Source organism: Periplaneta americana, chromosome 14, assembly GCF_040183065.1.
Source record: "Periplaneta americana isolate PAMFEO1 chromosome 14, P.americana_PAMFEO1_priV1, whole genome shotgun sequence".
Taxonomy (NCBI): Eukaryota; Metazoa; Arthropoda; class Insecta; order Blattodea; family Blattidae; genus Periplaneta; species Periplaneta americana.
In genome coordinates, this window is record NC_091130.1 from 93,534,638 (window position 1) to 93,553,552 (window position 18,915).

General features: G+C 34.7%; 2 protein-coding genes across 6 annotated transcripts in view; one reads left to right on the forward strand and one right to left on the reverse strand.

Annotated features, from left to right (window-relative positions):
• Nucleotides 1-18,915, reverse strand: part of LOC138713577 (uncharacterized) — a 120,508-nt gene that overhangs the window by 86,645 nt on the left and 14,948 nt on the right. For 3 of the 5 annotated variants that reach the window (XM_069845754.1, XM_069845756.1, XM_069845752.1), the window contains one exon: nucleotides 7,029-8,078. The exons of 1 other annotated variant lie outside the window; for it this stretch is intronic. The gene's annotated coding sequence lies outside the window, so the exon portion shown is untranslated. Of the gene's footprint in view, nucleotides 1-3,392; nucleotides 4,005-7,028; nucleotides 8,079-18,915 lie in introns of those variants that run through there. One more of the 5 variants, XM_069845755.1, reaches the window with a different exon arrangement.
• Nucleotides 5,205-18,915, forward strand: part of Rad51D (Rad51 recombinase D) — a 73,324-nt gene continuing 59,613 nt past the window's right edge. The window contains exon 1 of the mRNA XM_069845763.1: nucleotides 5,205-5,270. The gene's annotated coding sequence lies outside the window, so the exon portion shown is untranslated. The remainder of the gene's footprint in view (nucleotides 5,271-18,915) is intronic.

The window sequence follows — 18,915 nt, forward strand, 5'->3', positions numbered from 1 at the left end:
TTACTTTCCATGTACGAACATGAAGTCTAGTTCCCCCCCCCCCCAGTATAATGGAATCTACATATATACATACATGTATTACAGGAAAGAAAAAATGTCCTAACATAGCTAACCAGACATGGAGATAAAATGCCCAGAAGCTAGACAAAAATAAAAAAAAAAACGTAAAAATGGAATTTTCAGCTGTTAAAAAATCAATATCTCGTACCTTCCACGAATATTACTTTATTTTTCACAAATTCTCACACTTATGACAGTCTGTGTACGAAGTTTCATCTTCCATCTCAAATGATATAGGTATATACTTGCTACATTTTTTTTTACTAACAGTGTTTCTTAATGTGGTGTAAGTAACATTCTTCAGAGATTCAAATTTTGAATGTTTTAAAACTCTGGAAATTACATTATTGATGAGAAAAACACATACATTATATTAGAATTATAATTGATAAAAATGTCCCTAAGTTATGATTCCTGGTGACATTTATAGAGATGTTGGCTCGGAAACAACATGAGAATATCCTTCATCAAGTCTTTCTGTCAGGTATGTACCATCATTTGGTTCTGAAACTATAAAGAGGATATATTTATGTTGACTTCAGTACCATGTATCTACACCGGTGGGCCAGAAGAAAGAAGCAACTGAAGCTTCTGGGTGGAGAAACGTAATTCTATAATCCTGAGTGTTGTACGACTTTTCGTCATATGCACCCTTGCCATGAACTTGGTGCAAAGGAATGCCATTTAGTCTCTATACTAAGGAAGAAGAGATGAACAAAACTAACTGCCGCTCTTGCTCACTACGTTCATTGCATTGCTCGTCTCGTAATTATGGTGCGCTTCGAGTCTTGCTCATCATTCTCGAAATAGCATTTGGTCAGCGTGAAAAGATTTGAATAACATACTTAATTGAAATAAATAACATTAGAATTGTTTAATTGAGACAAAAAGACAAAACAAAACATATCGTAGTTATCAAAATGTTCTGGTTCTATTATCAGATATGACCTAAGGTTAAGTAAATAGAAAAAAAAAACAATTCTCAAATAAATTTTCATTTCTAAGAAACATAAAACATAACGCTAAATACCGGTAAAGCATCAATATATTTTTTTTTTACTTCAGATTATACACTTGATCTCAAACATACGAAAAGAAAAATCCTAGCCTTTTAATAAGGGCCTAGTTATTAAATAAAGATTGAAGAATGGATTATTATACACTGGAAGGTAGAGATGATGTTTCAAATAGGCTAATTGATTGTTTATACATATATATATATAACAGTTGCCAAAACACTACAAGTTCAGTCTGGTCTGTGAGTATAAACAACTATGACGATTCAAGGCTACTTAATGTTCGAGACTCGACAATTCCCGAAATCTTGAAACACTCACAAGCAGTCTTTACATCAAAGATACGATGTAGTCAATATTGTCATGCGGGTTTTCAGCTTTACGGATGCTGTTAGTCTTGCTTTCTCGATCGTTGTTGAACTCTATAAGGAAGTCTCTTTTTATGGCTCGCCATACTTGTGAAATTCTTATTGTTTTTGTACTAGAAGCACTATCAGAAAAATAAAGTATCTTTTGTAGATGAGAATACTTTCGCCTAAGATACTCAGTTAGGTATACAACTTGTAAGTACTGGACACTTACAGTGCTATGTTTCATATGACTAAAGATAACATAGATACGAGATGATTATATTCAATGTAAGCCATGAAAGGGTACAACGTCGAGTGATCATTTTGAATAGCATGTTGGGCAAGACCCTTAGAAAAATCGTCTAAAAACTGGATTGTTGTTTGGCAATACAATGTGGTTACGGAGGTGGCAGAGTTTGTCAGCTAATTTTTCAATAAATTCGTCACATGTGTCCACACATGTCACAAACATAGATCTATCTGTGCTGACCCACTATTTGTACACTATCTGATCTAAATCTTATACTTCTCGAAAGTTTTCTAACATCACCTTCATAGCTTCAATTCCTAGACAATAGACATAGTCCCCCATCATGCAGTCTCCAGGCTTGTCATCAGACACCACACATCATCATTAGAAGTAGTTGTTTTGCACTACGCAAAGATTTGAATTGTAGTAAGAACAACTTTCAGATTACTGCGAGTAATTTTTTATATCAGGAATGATAAAACAATGTTCTGTAGGCTACTACCCCGGCTGCTGTTATTATGATTTTGAATTTTGGAACTATTATTATACCTATATACAAGAGTTAAGCAGTTATTATGCAGTTATTTGGTATTAGAATTTTTCTTGAAATCGAAAAAGAGTGTAATTCTTAAAAACTGTATAAAAATGAACCAGTTGAAGTTGGAAAACGAAATTTACGACATAAACTACTAAAACTGTACTGAATATGAGGAAAAAATATGAGATTTGAAATCTCTCCCAGACATTGTCAAATATAGTCGTGAAAAAAAAAAAACAATTTTGACCATAATTTAGACCAAAATATTTATTTTATTCATTCATTATTTTGCAAACTGATATATACCATTGATAGAAGTACATGGTATATGAGAGGTAATTGTCCTGAAAAGAACAAGTCTCTATTTTAAATCTATTCTATTGAATAAAATATAAAATATCAAATTTCAGAACTTTTTCGTTACTGGTACATAATGTAACACTCCTATGGACAGTCCTTGAAGTTTTGGAACATAACTGTTTGCCTAATTTGTACTGTAGTAAAAGCTCTTTCAAATGATATATACGTAAAATATTTATCATTAGTCATTTGCTTTTAATAAGAGGTATTCAATGCCACGTTTTTGTATTCCAGTGCTAATTTTCAAAATTTTGGAGAACCCTGGTACGCAAATTATTTACATTTGACTATTTTTCTTTAAGAATTATGCATGTCATATTAAAACCTCTTCACAAAAAAAAAATAAAATAAAATAAAAAGAAATGTGTTAATTTTGATGACAGTTGTGCATTGTGCAATATTCTTTTTCAAATTGGTTGAGTTCACATGGAATGACCCTAATGCATATTATACGAGTATAAAGCTATATAAATGTCTGGCGCTATGTGCGTGATTTTGGATCTCAAGAACCTATTGAAAATACTTAAGAGCGCTCAAAATTACAGTAACTGGATTGCACCAGCAAGCAAGCAAGCAAGCAAAATAAATAAACCAACTTATTGACTTTATTTATTATTTCAATCTAGTCAGGGCATATCCAGTACCTTCCGTTCTTGACCTTATAACTGACTTTGTATTTGGAGATGGTATCATACAGTTCAATGCCATTGACTGTAGGCCTACCATGTAAAAGTGATTCTTTGATAATCTATTTTTGAATCTTGCGTACACCAATTTTAACACTTGAATATAATTAATTGATGAACTAGTGGACTTACTCGTGTTAAATATGTAATATTCGTCCGGCTTACAGCTGTTTCAGTGCATCACGCACCATCATCAGAGCCTACTAGATCGCGGCTTCATCTCGAACTTCTCTGCCTGTTAGGAGGGTGTGTTTTATTGTTGGAATGTGTTGGATTGTGGAGTCGAATAGTGTGTGTGTACTGAAATTGATCTGTGTGTTGAGGATTTGATCAGGGTGTGTTTTAGTGTGTTTGTATATTTCGTATTGTTCTAGTGTGTTGAGTTTTTGGTTCTTGGGTTGTGTGTGTAGGATTTCCATGTCCGTATTTATGTTATTGTATGCATGGTTGGCATTGGTTATGTGATCGGCGTATGGAGATGTGTTGTGTCCTCTGGTTATAGCTTTAATGTGTTCTTTGTAGCGAGTTTGGAATGATCTGCCTGTCTGTCCTATGTAGAACTTGTCGCAACTATTACATGTGAGTTTGTATGCACCTGTGTGGTCGTATTTATTTGTTTGTGTTTTTTGTGTGTTGAGATGTCTTTGTAGTGTGTTTTCTGTTCTGTATGTTATGTTGTATTTCTGTTTTCTGAATGAAGATGCGATCTTATGTGTGCTTTTGTTTTCATATGTTAGTGTGATGTATTTCTTGCATTCTTGTGTTTGTTAAGTTTTTGTTTTGTCTTCCTTATGATGTTGTCTATTATGTTTGGATTGTATCCGTTTTCTTGTGCTATGAATTTGATTGTGTTCACTTCTTCATTGTAGTGTTGTTGGTTCATGGGTATGTTGAGTAATCTGTGTACCATTGTCCTGAATGCAGCATGTTTGTGTTGTATGGGGTGGTTAGATGTGTTGTGTATGTGTGTGGTGGTGGTGGTTGGTTTTCTGTATATTTTGAAGGTGTGTTTGTTGTCGATTTTTGTTATGGTGATGTCTAGGAAATTTATGGAGTTGTTGTTTTCAAGTTCCTAGACATCACCATAACAAAAATCGACAACAAACACACCTTCAAAATATAAAGAAAACCAACCACCACCACCACACACATACACAACACATCTAACCACCCCATACAACACAAACATGCTGCATTCAGGACAATGGTACACAGATTACTCAACATACCCATGAACCAACAACACTACAATGAAGAAGTGAACACAATCAAATTCATAGCACAAGAAAACGGATACAATCCAAACATAATAGACAACATCATAAGGAAGACAAAACAAAAACTTAACAAACACATAAATACACAAAACACAACACAAACACAAGAACGCAAGAAATACATCACACTAACATATGAAAACAAAAGCACACATAAGATCGCATCTTCATTCAGAAAACAGAAATACAACATAACATACAGAACAGAAAACACATTACAAAGACATCTCAACACACAAAAAACACAAACAAATAAATACGACCACACAGGTGCATACAAACTCACATGTAATAGTTGCGACAAGTTCTACATAGGACAGACAGGCAGATCATTCCAAACTCGCTACAAAGAACACATTAAAGCTATAACCAGAGGACACAACACATCTCCATACGCCGATCACATAACCAATGCCAACCATGCATACAATAACATAAATACGGACATGGAAATCCTACACACACAACCCAAGAACCAAAAACTCAACACACTAGAACAATACGAAATATACAAACACACTAAAACACACCCTGATCAAATCCTCAACACACAGATCAATTTCAGTACACACACACTATTCGACTCCACAATCCAACACATTCCAACAATAAAACACACCCTCCTAACAGGCAGAGAAGTTCGAGATGAAGCCGCGATCTAGTAGGCTCTGATGATGGTGCGTGATGCACTGAAACAGCTGTAAGCCGGACGAATATTACATATTTAACACGAGTAAGTCCACTAGTTCATCAATTAAGTGATTCTTTATATGGGACTATTACAAAGTCATCAGCACAGAATACCAACATTCTCGGTGAAAACATATTTGGTCTCCCAAAATCATTTCTGTATTTATTTTTCAGTTTATTCACTAGTGTTTGTCTTGGGAAGGAATACAAGTGTGCAGCTTCTCGTTACCAAATTTTCCAGTGTTTATATCATCTAGAGCCTGCTATAGCATTTCAGTGGAATACTTTGCCTTTATTGCACACTGTCTTCTCTCTGGAGAATCCTTTTGACCTATTGACATCTAAAAATTTCAACGCATTATGAAAATCTAAGACAAGTGTAAAAATTAGAACAAGTAGTTGAATAAATAATTTCATTAATAATCCAACTATGTGGGACTTAGTAAAAAAAATTAAGTCTTCGATATAAACTAATCTAATAGTATATTTTATATTAGTTTTATGTAATAATTGTCTCATGCCATTCACGAAACAAATTAATTATGCTATAATCAAATTTAAATGCTTATAATAAAATCAATGTTATCATGCAAACTTTGTTGTGGTATCAAATAACCCTGAAATAAAACCAAAACAGCACTGTTGGATTAAATTATAATTTACAGAACATAGAATTATGTATCTCACGAGGTTATTATTGCATTATAAAGAAGAGAGGATAAGCATTAACGTTTACAATAAATGTAATGGTAAGATAAAATTATATAGGGCCTACTTACACTATAAAGTTGACAATCGTTCATAAACCAGCTACTATAAACAGAATGCAATATTTAACCACTTGGAGCCTTAAATATTCTTCAGGGACTGGCTTAATAGATAGAGAACAAAGCATAGAGATCATAGGTTATGGAGACGACCTCAGACAAGAATTGGGAACTGGAACAAAGTCAGGCCTGGATTTCTCAATAAGCTTCATAGGCCCGGGCCTAGGTAGTACTTTAGTAGGGGCGGCATTTTTCCCCATTTAAACAATACTCAATTTTCGGAATGCTTCTTTTTCTGGAAACATAAAATACTTCATGCATTATTTAAAACATAGACTAGCAGAACTCTTATCGCGTTGCATTATTTTTAATTGTTGGCACAAGCATAATTTAAGCTATCGCATCGCACTCCTGAACATTAGTTGTGAGAATATTATTAGAAAGGTTACAAAGTCATTCTGCTCATCATGAGTGTTTACTGCACTCCACGTTTGTTATTTGGTGACCTAAAAACTGAAATATAACGCAACATTAGAGAACATAAGGGTTCTGGAAAAACATCATACCTTTCTAAAACTATATAGGAAGAACTAACTTTGATGAGTGATCATGTTCTTAAATAAATTGTGAAAGAGATCAAACAAGCTAAGTATTTCGGTATTAGTGTCGACCCTACATCTGATATAATATCTCATGTAGATCAGCTTAAAATAATTCTATGGTGCGCGGTAAAATGGGCATGTCAGAAATTGGTGGTTTTGAGTTATGACCTCCATGTGAATACAAAAAATTGTACTTCTTCAGATGGTAAAAAGGGCATGCAGTGGCGTGCGCAACCTATTGCATTAGGGTAGGCTCTTCATGTTTGCATGCTACATAGGTATACAACTTACAATATCTCGAACATATTGATAATTTGATATAATTTTAGTGAGTTCTGACATCAAACCAGAGCAGCAGCCAGAAGGAGGGTAAGAAAACAGAAACTTCCGGAAACTAATGATAAAATAAATTGGTAATTAAATAAATCATACCTTATTTACTTAAAGATGAACTCCATTCTGCGTTCCTTTTTAGAAAACTCCTCAATGACATCGCTGTGGAATGTAGGGGATTTTCAGATTTCTTTCAGCTTTTTCTTCTCAATGGACATCAAGGCTAAACTGCTTAATCTTTCTTGCCCTTGAGTTGATCTTTGAAGTGATTTAATCCGCTTAAGGGCAGAAAATGACCTCTCAGCAGATGCAGATGTGCTTGGTATGGTCAAAACCAGTAGGGTCAATTTGTACAATTCGACAAATTCTGTGTGGAGTTGTTTTGATTTTAAATGTCACCAGTTCATGAGGGTATTTTCCACGAAACTCTTCCATTGAAAATAGGACTGTCAATTCATTTTTTAGACGAACTATATCAAACACTGCACTGTGCTTTACATTCAGCGCATCCAGGGCGGAATTAGGAAAATTTAATTTATAAGACTGAAATTTGTTTGGATCAAGCAATGAAATAAATTCCAACTGAGGGAGATTTCCAAACCTATCTGTAATATGGTTTGTCACATTGTCTATTTTTTCAAAAAATATTCTCCTGTATTTTATGACATCATTTTCCAGGCATTTTCTTTTTCGCGGCACTTTTTCACATTCGACTTCATTACAAACATCACTCCATAATGCATCAAATCTGTATCTCTCATGTAGAACAATACGTTTTGTTTCATTAACCTTTTCTACACAATACAGAATATCCAAATGCTTCGTTTGAAGAATGTTGTACAAAATGTCAATGTATGCATAGATCTTTGATAACACATTTAGAAGAAATTTGGTCTCAAACTCTGAAAGGAAAGACAAATATCCACGCGCAAGAGCAACAGTTTCACTTTCCCAGTCTGATGAGTTGTTGAGTATATTTTTAAAAAAGTCCACCAGCAATTTACGGTTCTCCTTTACAATATTGACTATTCTGGAAGAGAAATTTCATCTTGTGGGCGCATTTCTTGGAATTATTCTGTTGGAATATTCAGTAAGAGCATGCGCGCGTTTTGTAGACTTGGAGAAGAAGCTACTTAGTCCATTCAATGTCTGAAAAAAAGATCCAGCACTCCTTAATACTCATAGCTGACTGAGATAAGACTAGATTTAGGACATGACTGAAACAATGAACAAATAGAGCTCTAGGATAAATGTCTTGAACTGTGGTTTTAAGTCCATTTATTTCTCCAGCCATCTCTGCCGCACCGTCATATGTTTGACCAACTAATTTGTCTCTAATATCATAAGATCCCACTATGTCCATTACATGATTAAATAAACCATTACAGGATCTATCTGCACTCACATCAACGAAGGAAATAAACGTTTTTTGAACTTGTGCTGTCTGGTCATGGACATACCTGAGAGTGGTGGATAGTTGTGATTTGTTGCTTACATCGGATGTTTCATCTAAAATAACTGCAACATGTTGGGCCATGGAAATGTCATTCTTAATAGATTCCATCAACACGCCACTGATAGCAGCTATCAGGTCATTTTGTATTCTGTTGATGTGCCCTTAAATGTTGTAGACGACTCTACATGTTCTCGAAGAGTAGTGTCGTAGCTGCTCAACAAATGTAAACATTCTATATAGTTGCCTTTGTTAAGTGAATCTTCACTTTCGCCATGCCCTCTGAACGGCAGTACTTGCATGGCTAAGAAGCACGTTGTGTCGATTAGGCTTTTCATTATTTCTCTGTTCTTCTTCACCATTTCATTGTGACGCGCCACATCCGATTTCAATTGTTGATCAAGTTGGGTGTCAATACGAACACTTCCAAAACAAGAAAGCTGAACAACCGAACGCAAATGACATTGCGATCGTTCGTGTTTGACAATGGCATTGCTGAGATTATTTAAATTATTATAACCAGGGAACGGATTTATATGGACTAAAAATATATGAAATATGTAAATATATATGTAGTTATTTTTACCAAAATATGGAATTAAATATGGATTTTTACCAAAATATGGAATTAAATATGGACTTAAAATTATAAAAAAATGACTATGTACGTTAAATATTGGTACATTTTAATCAAACTAAACAAAAAATATAATGGACGTACCTTATCTTCCAATGTAGTTTCAACAAAACACAATTTTTATTGTCTGTTACCATAACAATAGGTTACAAACATTTCTTTCAAGTGCTGAAAAGTGAATCTTCTTCTATTGTCTCTGAGGATAGATTTATACTGACTAAAAGAGCGTTCGACGTCACAAGAAGTAACTGGTACATAATTCAATTTCACAATGTCTGCTGGGGATAAGTCCAAGTTAATCTTCACTGTTGATTCACCACTCATCACAGCAACAACCTTTTGTAGTTCTTCATATCCAGGGTTTTTTGAAAGTACAGTGTCCACCTTAGCTCTTACTGCATCTGCAACTTTACCTCTACCACGATTCAGTTGTTCCACAGTACTATTTATAATTTCAAAACTTTCAGATAGTGAAAGGTGCCTATTTTGGAGACTTTTGAGCGTTTTTATGATGCATGAAAATGTATGCTGAATGTGAGCTAAGTCATTCTTCACACTTATGTCACAGGTAACTGTTTTCGCAGTATCAATTGAGACTGCATCTTCAGAGTCCAATGCAAGGAGAACATTGTTAATAGAGTCTATATGTTCGGCATAATATTCAACTGCTTCTAGCCATGTACCCCATCTAGTTAAAATTGGCTTTGGTGGCAATGGAATTTCAGGGTACATTTCTTTCAACACGTTAACTCTACTGGGAGCTTTGAGAAATACTTTTTTCACTGATGAAATCAACAAATCTACTTTAGGGAAATTGTCTCTGACCACTTCTGCCACACGATGAAATGCATGCGCCACACAAGTAAAATGAGTCAATTTAGGATATACAACAGATAATGCTTGTCCAGCTTTGACCATATAAGGGGCAGCATCGCTAATAAAGAATAACACATTATCGTACATAATACCCTTTGGCCACAGGATACCCATAGCTTCGTTGAACAGTTTAACTATAGTTTTGTTATTGCACTTTTCTAGAACATCACAATGTAAAAGAATTCGTTCAGAATATTGTTCACTTAACAAACCGATAACTACATTACCAACAAGTCTACCTTCTTTGTCGGGAGTCTCATCAATGGAAACCCAAATTGAACTATCTTTAATTTCATCTCTTATCTTCTGTATTGTCTCATCGTAGATGGATGGAGCATACGTCTTCCTAAGTGTTGACTCATCCGGGATTGTATGTTGAGTATATTTTTCAAGGAATTCCCTGAAGACCTTATTCTTTAGTTTGTAGAGAGGAATATCAGCAGAGATGAGAGAACGGCACAGGTCGATGTTAAACTCAGATCTTACATTCGATGTTGTTGGTTGTGTTAAAAACAATTGTCTCTGCTTGGAATTTAGTTGTTTGTTGGCCTGATGTTTACTAGTTGTAATGTGTTGTTGCACCAGGAACTTTTGTGTAGATGATACTGCACACTGACACAAATTACAAAATAATATTTTATTGTCAGTTGATAAACCATCTTCTTTAAATTCTGAAATGTAACTTGTTAGTTTTGATTTTAAATTGACTGAATGACGTACTTTTGGCATATTTACCGTCTTTATAGTATGATTTACAAAACTGAACCTATGTGTACTCTGACTGGCATTTAACTGTTGAGCTGCACAACTGAAGTCTGTTAAAAATTTTAAATTAAATTAATACAGTTTTGTAACTTACTTTCCCATTGTTGATAGGACTGCTAATTTTCAAATAACTCTGATGTTAAAGGGATTACTGAACATGTGTTTAAATCTCTATTGTTGAAATGTATTTTTAAAAGTTAATGGAATTTTGTTTTGTTTTATTGTTAAACCTAATATAATATGGACTGTTTTATATGAAATATGGAAAATATATGGAAATTAACGAAAATATGTACTAAACTCTAAAATATGGAAAAATATGGAAAATAAAAGTAGGATTTTTCAACCCTACACATTGTGAAACATAAAGATAATGCAAAATATAAATTATATTAGCTTTATAAGTAAATATGTATTTACATATAAATCCTTTCCCTGATTATAACCCTCTTTGTTCCACACACTTTGTTCGTTACAAATTAACGGTTAGCACGTCTAGCCGCGAAACCAGGTGGCCCGGGTTCGATTCCCGGTCGGGGCAAGTTACCTGGTTGAGGGTTTTCCCTCAACCCAATATGAGCAAATGCTGGGTAACTTTCGGTGTTGGACCCCGAACTCATTTCACCGGCATTATCACCTTCATCTCATTCAGACGCTAAATAACCTAAGCTGTTGATAAAGCGTCGTAAAATAACCTACTAAAAAAATCGTTACAAATTAATAAGCATGGCCAGCAAAATAATGACTGCATCCTGTTAGCTAATTAGTTTTCACATATTGGTTCACATTGAAATAACGTAAATATTCTCTACTCTTTTCTTTATGTAAAAACTTAAAGTTCGGAAGCGCCGGCACTGGTCTTCCCCCCACAGTTACAATTTCAACTTTTTCGTTCAATGATCTACAACCGAAAGTCCTTTTAAAAATCTGTTCAATTATACAGTGATCTTCTGCCATATTACAACAATATCGCACTAGTTTTACCTCACTTTGTTTAAATAAACTCTATAACACACTCACTTTACCAATAGAAGTTCAAATAAACACTATAATACAGTAATTTCATCACCAAAAGCGCTTTCATTAGCGCCTACCAGCCTAACGTACTACGGCAATGGGCAAGACACGTAAATCAGGGCGCATGCGCCAGCTGTTCTAATGTACTGATTATGAAGGGAAACACTACGCTCACTGCAGGGCCAGGGAGGCTCAGCAAGCCGAGCTGCCCAACTCTCCAGTGACGAAAGATGACGCGAGAGCGAGCACACAGCGGACAATAATTGAAATGCGACGTACAGTACCAACCAAAAGGAAATGAAAATAGGATGCCAAGCCAAAATTTGCTGAAATTAGTTAAGGACTCTGCAGACTTTCTTAAATTAACAGTATTACTTTTAAATACAAATTTAATAAATTTTTTCCTGTCTGTCTGGGTAGGCGCAGCAGACCTAGCCTACCCAGAATGCACGCCACTGAGGGCATGTGTCTTTTCTCTTCCATAATGATGTAGAACGTCATATTTCCAGTGCATCGTAATGCTATTGGTTCTCAGTACAAACTTTTCTTTTGGTGTACTGATAATTGCAGCTTACGATTGATGCCCATAAAATTATAATATAATATGTGAACACTAACGGAACTCCAGCTGAATGTTTCCTTCGCTTTTTACCTAATTTTGGACATAAATCAGAAGATATTGTAAATACACTGGTCAGTACATTGAAAAAATACGACATAGATATTTCAAATTATAGATGCCAATCATATGACAATGCTTCAAATATGGCTGAAACATACTCGGAAGTTCAGGCAGGAATAAAATAACTTCCTCCTCAAGCTGACTACGTTCCATATGCTGCACATTCCCTTAATGTTGTAGATTCATGTGCTGCTGAGAGTTGCACAAATGCTGTACTTTCTTTTGGACTGTTCCATGAATTTCACAATATTTTCAAGGCTTCTATGCACAGGTGGAAAATTTTTAGTTAAAACTGAAACTCCAGAGTCTGAGCAAAACGTGTTGGTCTGCCCGTCATGATATGTGTCTCGTTTTACAAGATGACTGGCAATGAGTAATTAAATCTTTAGAATTATTTTCTAACGATGAAATGCAAAAGTGCCAAACATGAAATGAGGCCGCATCATTAATGAAGTCTCAGTACTGTACTTCGGAAACAGCATTTATGAAAGTTCTTTCAGGGACTATCCTAAAAATATTTCAAGCAGTGAATGCGAGACTTCAGGCTGTAAAGATTGATGTAGAACAACTATGCGATTTGTATAGTTCATTATCCGATTTCGTAATACATTTGAGAGAAGACTTCTTATTGTTTGGAGACTTAGCTAAGAGTTCATTTGGACACCACATTTACGCATTTGGTTATAGGAGAAGACAAAAATGTCCACTAATGCCTGGTGATAGCATCATGGAAGGGACAGTATTGAAAGCTGTGTGAGATCATTTTGGAAACAGTACATTTAATGTAAACCTGGACATTCTGTGTGTCTCTCTGTTAAAGAACGTAGTAGTCGCTATAAGGAACATCATGACAAATTGGTTAAAGGAGAAGAGAAAAACGTCCACTAATGCCTGGTGATAGCGTCATAAAAGAGACAGTATTGAAAGCTGAATGAGATCATTTTAGAATCAGTACATTTAATGTAATCCTGGACTCTCTATATATTTCTCTCAAAGAAAGTAACACCACGACAAATTTGGTTTCTTAGAAAGTGTGAAGACTTCAGAAGCAATTAGAATTTCAGCAGTAGCAGGAGAGAATCCTGTCGATCTATAAAGATGATCTTGACTCCACCTTGCACGATGAATGTTTGCATCTGAAATGTCATGCGTAAATTTTAATTGCGGATGATGATAAGGATGTAAATTTGTCATATCTATGTCAGCTTATTCGTAAAGAAGGTCTTGTGGAAATGTATCCAAACACAGATAGACTATACCCGGTAATTTTTCGAATGACACTAAGTGCACCAGCCACCAATTGGTCAGGGGAACGTTCTTTCTCAACTTAGAAGTGTGTAAAGACTTGCCTGAGGTAAGTGATGGGTGAGGAATGGATTTCGGCTTTGGTACTCAACACTGAAGGAAGGTTAGTGAAGAATATGAAATTTTATGACATGAAGTATGACTTTGTTCGCCATAAAGCAAGGAGGAATGTCTTCTCATAAAAACGAGGTATGTTAAGAATAAATTACAGTGTATAATTTATGTTATATTGCTTTGCTACATTTTGCAGATCTTGTATGTACCTCTCATTTAATTAGTAGCCTAGTGAACGATGATATTAATGATTTTTTATTTAATAGGGAGCAGCAGAGTCTGTTTGGCTTGGAGGTGGAAAAAGTAAATCCAGCTCTGTACAAAGTTACACTGTCAAGTACAAAGTTATCCCAAATTACTGTATGTAAGAACACGCGCTTTAAGGAGTCGAGGTTGGGGTTTGGGATGATCATGAGTCACAAGCCACAAGCTTTTGTTTTTTTTTTTCTTTTTCTAGTATGAAGAGTAATGTGTACTATATACCTGGGGCGGATTTGTTAGATAAATTGCTTTCGCAGTGATCACAATCATGTCTATAGACTGGTGTGTTAAAATTTTGAGGTTATTTTCAATGATTTATTAAGTACGTTTTTTTATCGCGTGTGTGATGTGGGGAGATATCGAAGTTTCATCCTCTTTTGTTTTACTTTGGGACAATTTAGACATTGAAAACTTATTTCTCTCATAATGTTAAATTTCAGTTATCCCTACTACAGGCCATGAAGTTAAGGGAGGAAACAACAACAACCAAATTTCTTGGCTTTCGATAATGTGTTAAATTGGAAAAATCATATTAAAGAAATTACCCCCAAACTAAATACAGCATGTTTTGCTATTAGATCTATGCAAGAGATAGTAAATATCAGTACCGGTACCTTAAAAACAATATACCGGTACTGGTACTTTGCATACTTCCACTCAGTAATGAATTTTGGAATAATATTCTGGGGAAATTCCACAGATAGTAACAGTATATTCCTACTACAAAAAAGAGTAATTGCTAATTAGAATAATAGTGGGTGCCAAATCTAGGGAATAGTATAGGACCATTTTAAAGAAACTAAAAAATAATGCCCATGTCTTGTCAATATAATTCTGTTAAATACCAGGGGCGGCTTTAGAGGTAGTGCCATTGTGCCATGGCACTACCAGAATACAGAAGGAAAAGGAGAATTCATATTTTCCGCTCAAAACCTGAGAGAAACAAGTTACGCTTACACAAACTCAATATGATCTTTGCAGCGAAACACGTTGTAACCAGTGTTTGGAGGATGGATCTGTGCCAGGCACTACATCCCATAAGAAATATAATGGGATGCACGCGCAATCTTCATGTTCGCTAGTCCTTTTCAGCATCTAAAACATGATCTAAAATGTGCCAGGCACAATTTGCCGCTGGCTTTTGCAATGCTTGTAAAACTGTATACATCCCTATTTTCTACGCCAATCCCTTACTACCTCTCACTCTGTCTGTCCTTCCACTTTGTCGGAACAAGTTTCTTAGAGCGCCACTTTGTCGGAACAAGTTTCTTAGAGCGAAGACTGCAACAATAAGATAATAAAATCTCTCCCGGTTTCTTGAAAACTTGGCTTGAGAAAGTTTTCACTTTATTATTTCTACCAACAGTACCAATTGTAGTGTGAACGTGTTAAGTCGTGAGGTTGTGGTCGTATTATCGTGTTGTGTACTGTGAAAAAATGAATTCGGTTGGCGCTTCATTGAAATCTCCCTTTGTAACATTAACATATGAAAACAAACTTCGTGTTAAAGAATTAGGCAGACCTACACCGCACTTAAATATTCATCAAAAGCAGCAAAGTGCTAAAGTTAATAGATCTCGCAAATTCAATCCAGATATTTATTTAAAAAACAACTGGTTGTGTGGATGTGGTGTGAAAAATGCGTTCTTCTGTTTCCCGTGTGTTCTGTTCGGAGGTGAACTTAGCTGGTCAAAAGTGGGTGTGACATATTTAGTACACTTATGGGGTAAAATAAAAATACATCATAAGTCAAAGGTTAATATGAATAACGTCTTCAGTTTGTCTATGCTGGGTAAAGCGAACACTGAAAATCAGTTAAATTCATACTACAGACTCGCGATTGCAAAACACAATGAGCAAGTTGATAAAAACAGATATGTGTTAAATTTAATAATAAATTGTATACGATTTTGTGGGGCACTAGATTTAGCACTAAGAGGGCACGATGAATCTGAGGAGTTTTGTTTGCAAAATAGACAACTTCAACAAAAAAATGATGGATTTATTTTCAAGTCAGAAGAATCGGCGAATGGGTTTTATCTATCGCGTATATTAACCTGGTCAACAAAAGTGCTCAAGTGCTCCAGTTGTATAAATTTTGGTGAGTGGTTATTATTATTATTATTATTATTATTATTATTATTATTATTATTATTATTATTATTATTATTTCATGTACTATAAAATCCCAAAATATGCATGCATTCATGCACTATCAAACAATGAAATATGCATGATCAAGCGAAAAATACATTAAAATATGCACTTTTATTTTTGTTTCAAAATGTCTTATTTCATTTCACTTTTTTTGCACAGTTAAAAACCTAACAACATTTATAAATTGGTTTCTGTGAGGTTCCTGCACTTGTCAGTCAATATGTTTTTGTAGGCAGAGAATGACCTCTCTATATTGCAAGAAGTTACGGATTTAAACTTGAATGAACATATTTGTGACAGTGTCAGGTCAAATTCTTCATTCAAGTTTTCGCCACAAATAACCTTCTTCACTGAACAAAAGAATCCGCAGTCCGGGTTAACATTTATGACCCTGTCCAATTTGTTTTTCGCCACTACATCCACTTTCCCACGGGCATAACTGAGGGATCTATGAAATTCTTTGAAGATTCTTTCTTTTGTTGCATTCTTGCAATATGTGAAATAGATGCGACATGCTGGTCGACTTGAAATTTTTTAGTACATTTCATCTGAAATTATAATAGACCTTACGGTTACCTAGATACGATTTAAAAACGGACATCGTAATTTAATAATTATTTTAAACAAGTTTTGTAATTTTTTTACAAAGAACAATTGTCATATAAAATATTCGGAAATAGAACAGCATTGCTTAACTCTTTACTCCAACAGTCGCAAAATACGACATCCTCATCTGACCTAATAAAATCTTTTCCTTTACAGTAATCCACTGTGCAAAGAGTACACTTTTGGAATCTTTAAATTGGAAACATATTAGAACCACATTAATACGCGCAAACAGAATAAACAAGCACATTAACAACTTACGATATTCACACACTGCAAACACAGCTTAACAATGATTCCAATTTTAGAAGAATCTAAATTGCTACTAGTACTAGAAAAGGAAGAGAATTTACAACCTCCCTAAAAGAGGATGCTTTTGACCTAAATTATTTGTCGGCAATTTCCTTGAACCCTCTATATTTCCTCTCTACTTACTATTCTCAAAATATCCAACGTAATAAATTCATTTATGACACGCAGTGTATAGAGGGTCGTCGGTAAAGTGTTGTAAAAGTGGACTTCCGTCCAGGGAAAGGTCCTCTAACACCTTATTGTGAAAATCTTAACATTTTATTTAATTTTTCTGTTATTTAGTTTTTTTCTTTTTCTTCTTCAATCCTGATTCCTGAAGCTAAAATATGGGACATAAAATCGAGAAACTGAGCTGTCCACACAAAACCATTAAAACATGCATTTAAACTGAATGTAATGTATATTATATGCATTATTAAGCTAAAAATTACCTAAATATGCATTATGCTTGTTTTTATCCCTAAAAAGTCGAAAACATGCAAACATGCACGGGAAAAGTACACATATTTGGAACCGGAAAGTAATGAAATGGATAAGTACTAAGTTTGAGCTATGTCCTATGTTTCTATAAAAATATGCATTTGCATGGAATTCTCGTCTCTAATTATTATTATTATTATTATTATTATTATTATTATTATTATTATTATTATTATTATTATTATTATTATTATTTCTTGTCTTTGGTTTAGACCATAGGCGGATCCAGGGAGGAAATAGTAGGAAAAAGAATTACCCTCCCCCTTAGGGTATCCTGGATCTACCACTGATTTTGGCACTAGGCATTAAATATGTATGAGCTGCCACTGTTAAATACTGAGTGAACACCAGGGTTATCACTATCAGGGCTGACTAGTTTCGAAATGTTGTACTTCATTGTCCAAAGCCTAGTGAAGATCCCACGCTATCTTCTGGTTTCCTGTTGTGGTGGGTTATGTTCATGATTGTGTCGAAAAGACTGTGTGTTTTGAAATTTAGTTGAGTGTTCAGGATGTGCTGGGGGTGTGTTTTTGTATGTCTGTAAATTTCATATTGTTCTATAGTGTCAAGTTTCTGTTTTTTTTTTTTTTTTGGCTGGATGTGTAGTATTTTCATGTCAGTGTCTTTGTTGCTGTAGTTGTGATTGAAGTTTGCGATGTGTTCTGTGTATGTTGAATTGTTGTGTAGTTTGGTTATGGCTGTGATATATGTTCCTTGTAACGTGTTTAAAATAATCTTTCAGTCTGTCCAATACAGAAGTCATTGCAACTGATGCATGATAGTTTTTGTACTCCTGTTAAATTATATTTATTTGTGTGTCTTGTCTATGTGTTTTGTAGTATGTTCTGTGTTCTGTGTACAATGTATATTTTAGTTTTTTAAATGATAATGCAATCTTGCATGTGTTCTTGTTTCGTATGTTAATGTGATTATTTATTTTGTTCTTGTGTTTGTGTTGCGTTTTCTTGTTTGCGTTTAGTCTTTCTTATGATGTTGTATCCATTTTCCTGTGCTAGGTATTTGATAGTGTGTAAGTATTTCTTTCTTATAGTCTTGTTGGCTCATAGGAATGTTGAGGAGTCTGTGTATCATAGATCGGAATGCTGTGTATTTGTGTTGTGTGGGGTGGTTGGAGGTGTTTTGTATGTGTGTTACCATAGTAGTGGGTTTCCTGTATATTTTGAACGTAATGTTTGTTGTCTGTTTTTGTTATTATGATGTCTAAGAAATTTATGGATTTGTTGTTTTCTGTTTCTAGTGTGAAGGGTAGTGTTGCATGTATTTTGTTTATGTGTTTGTGTAAGTTTACAATCTGTCTTTTGTTTCCTTTGTATAGTATTAGTATATATCGTCTACATATCTGTGCCAGTAAATAATGTTG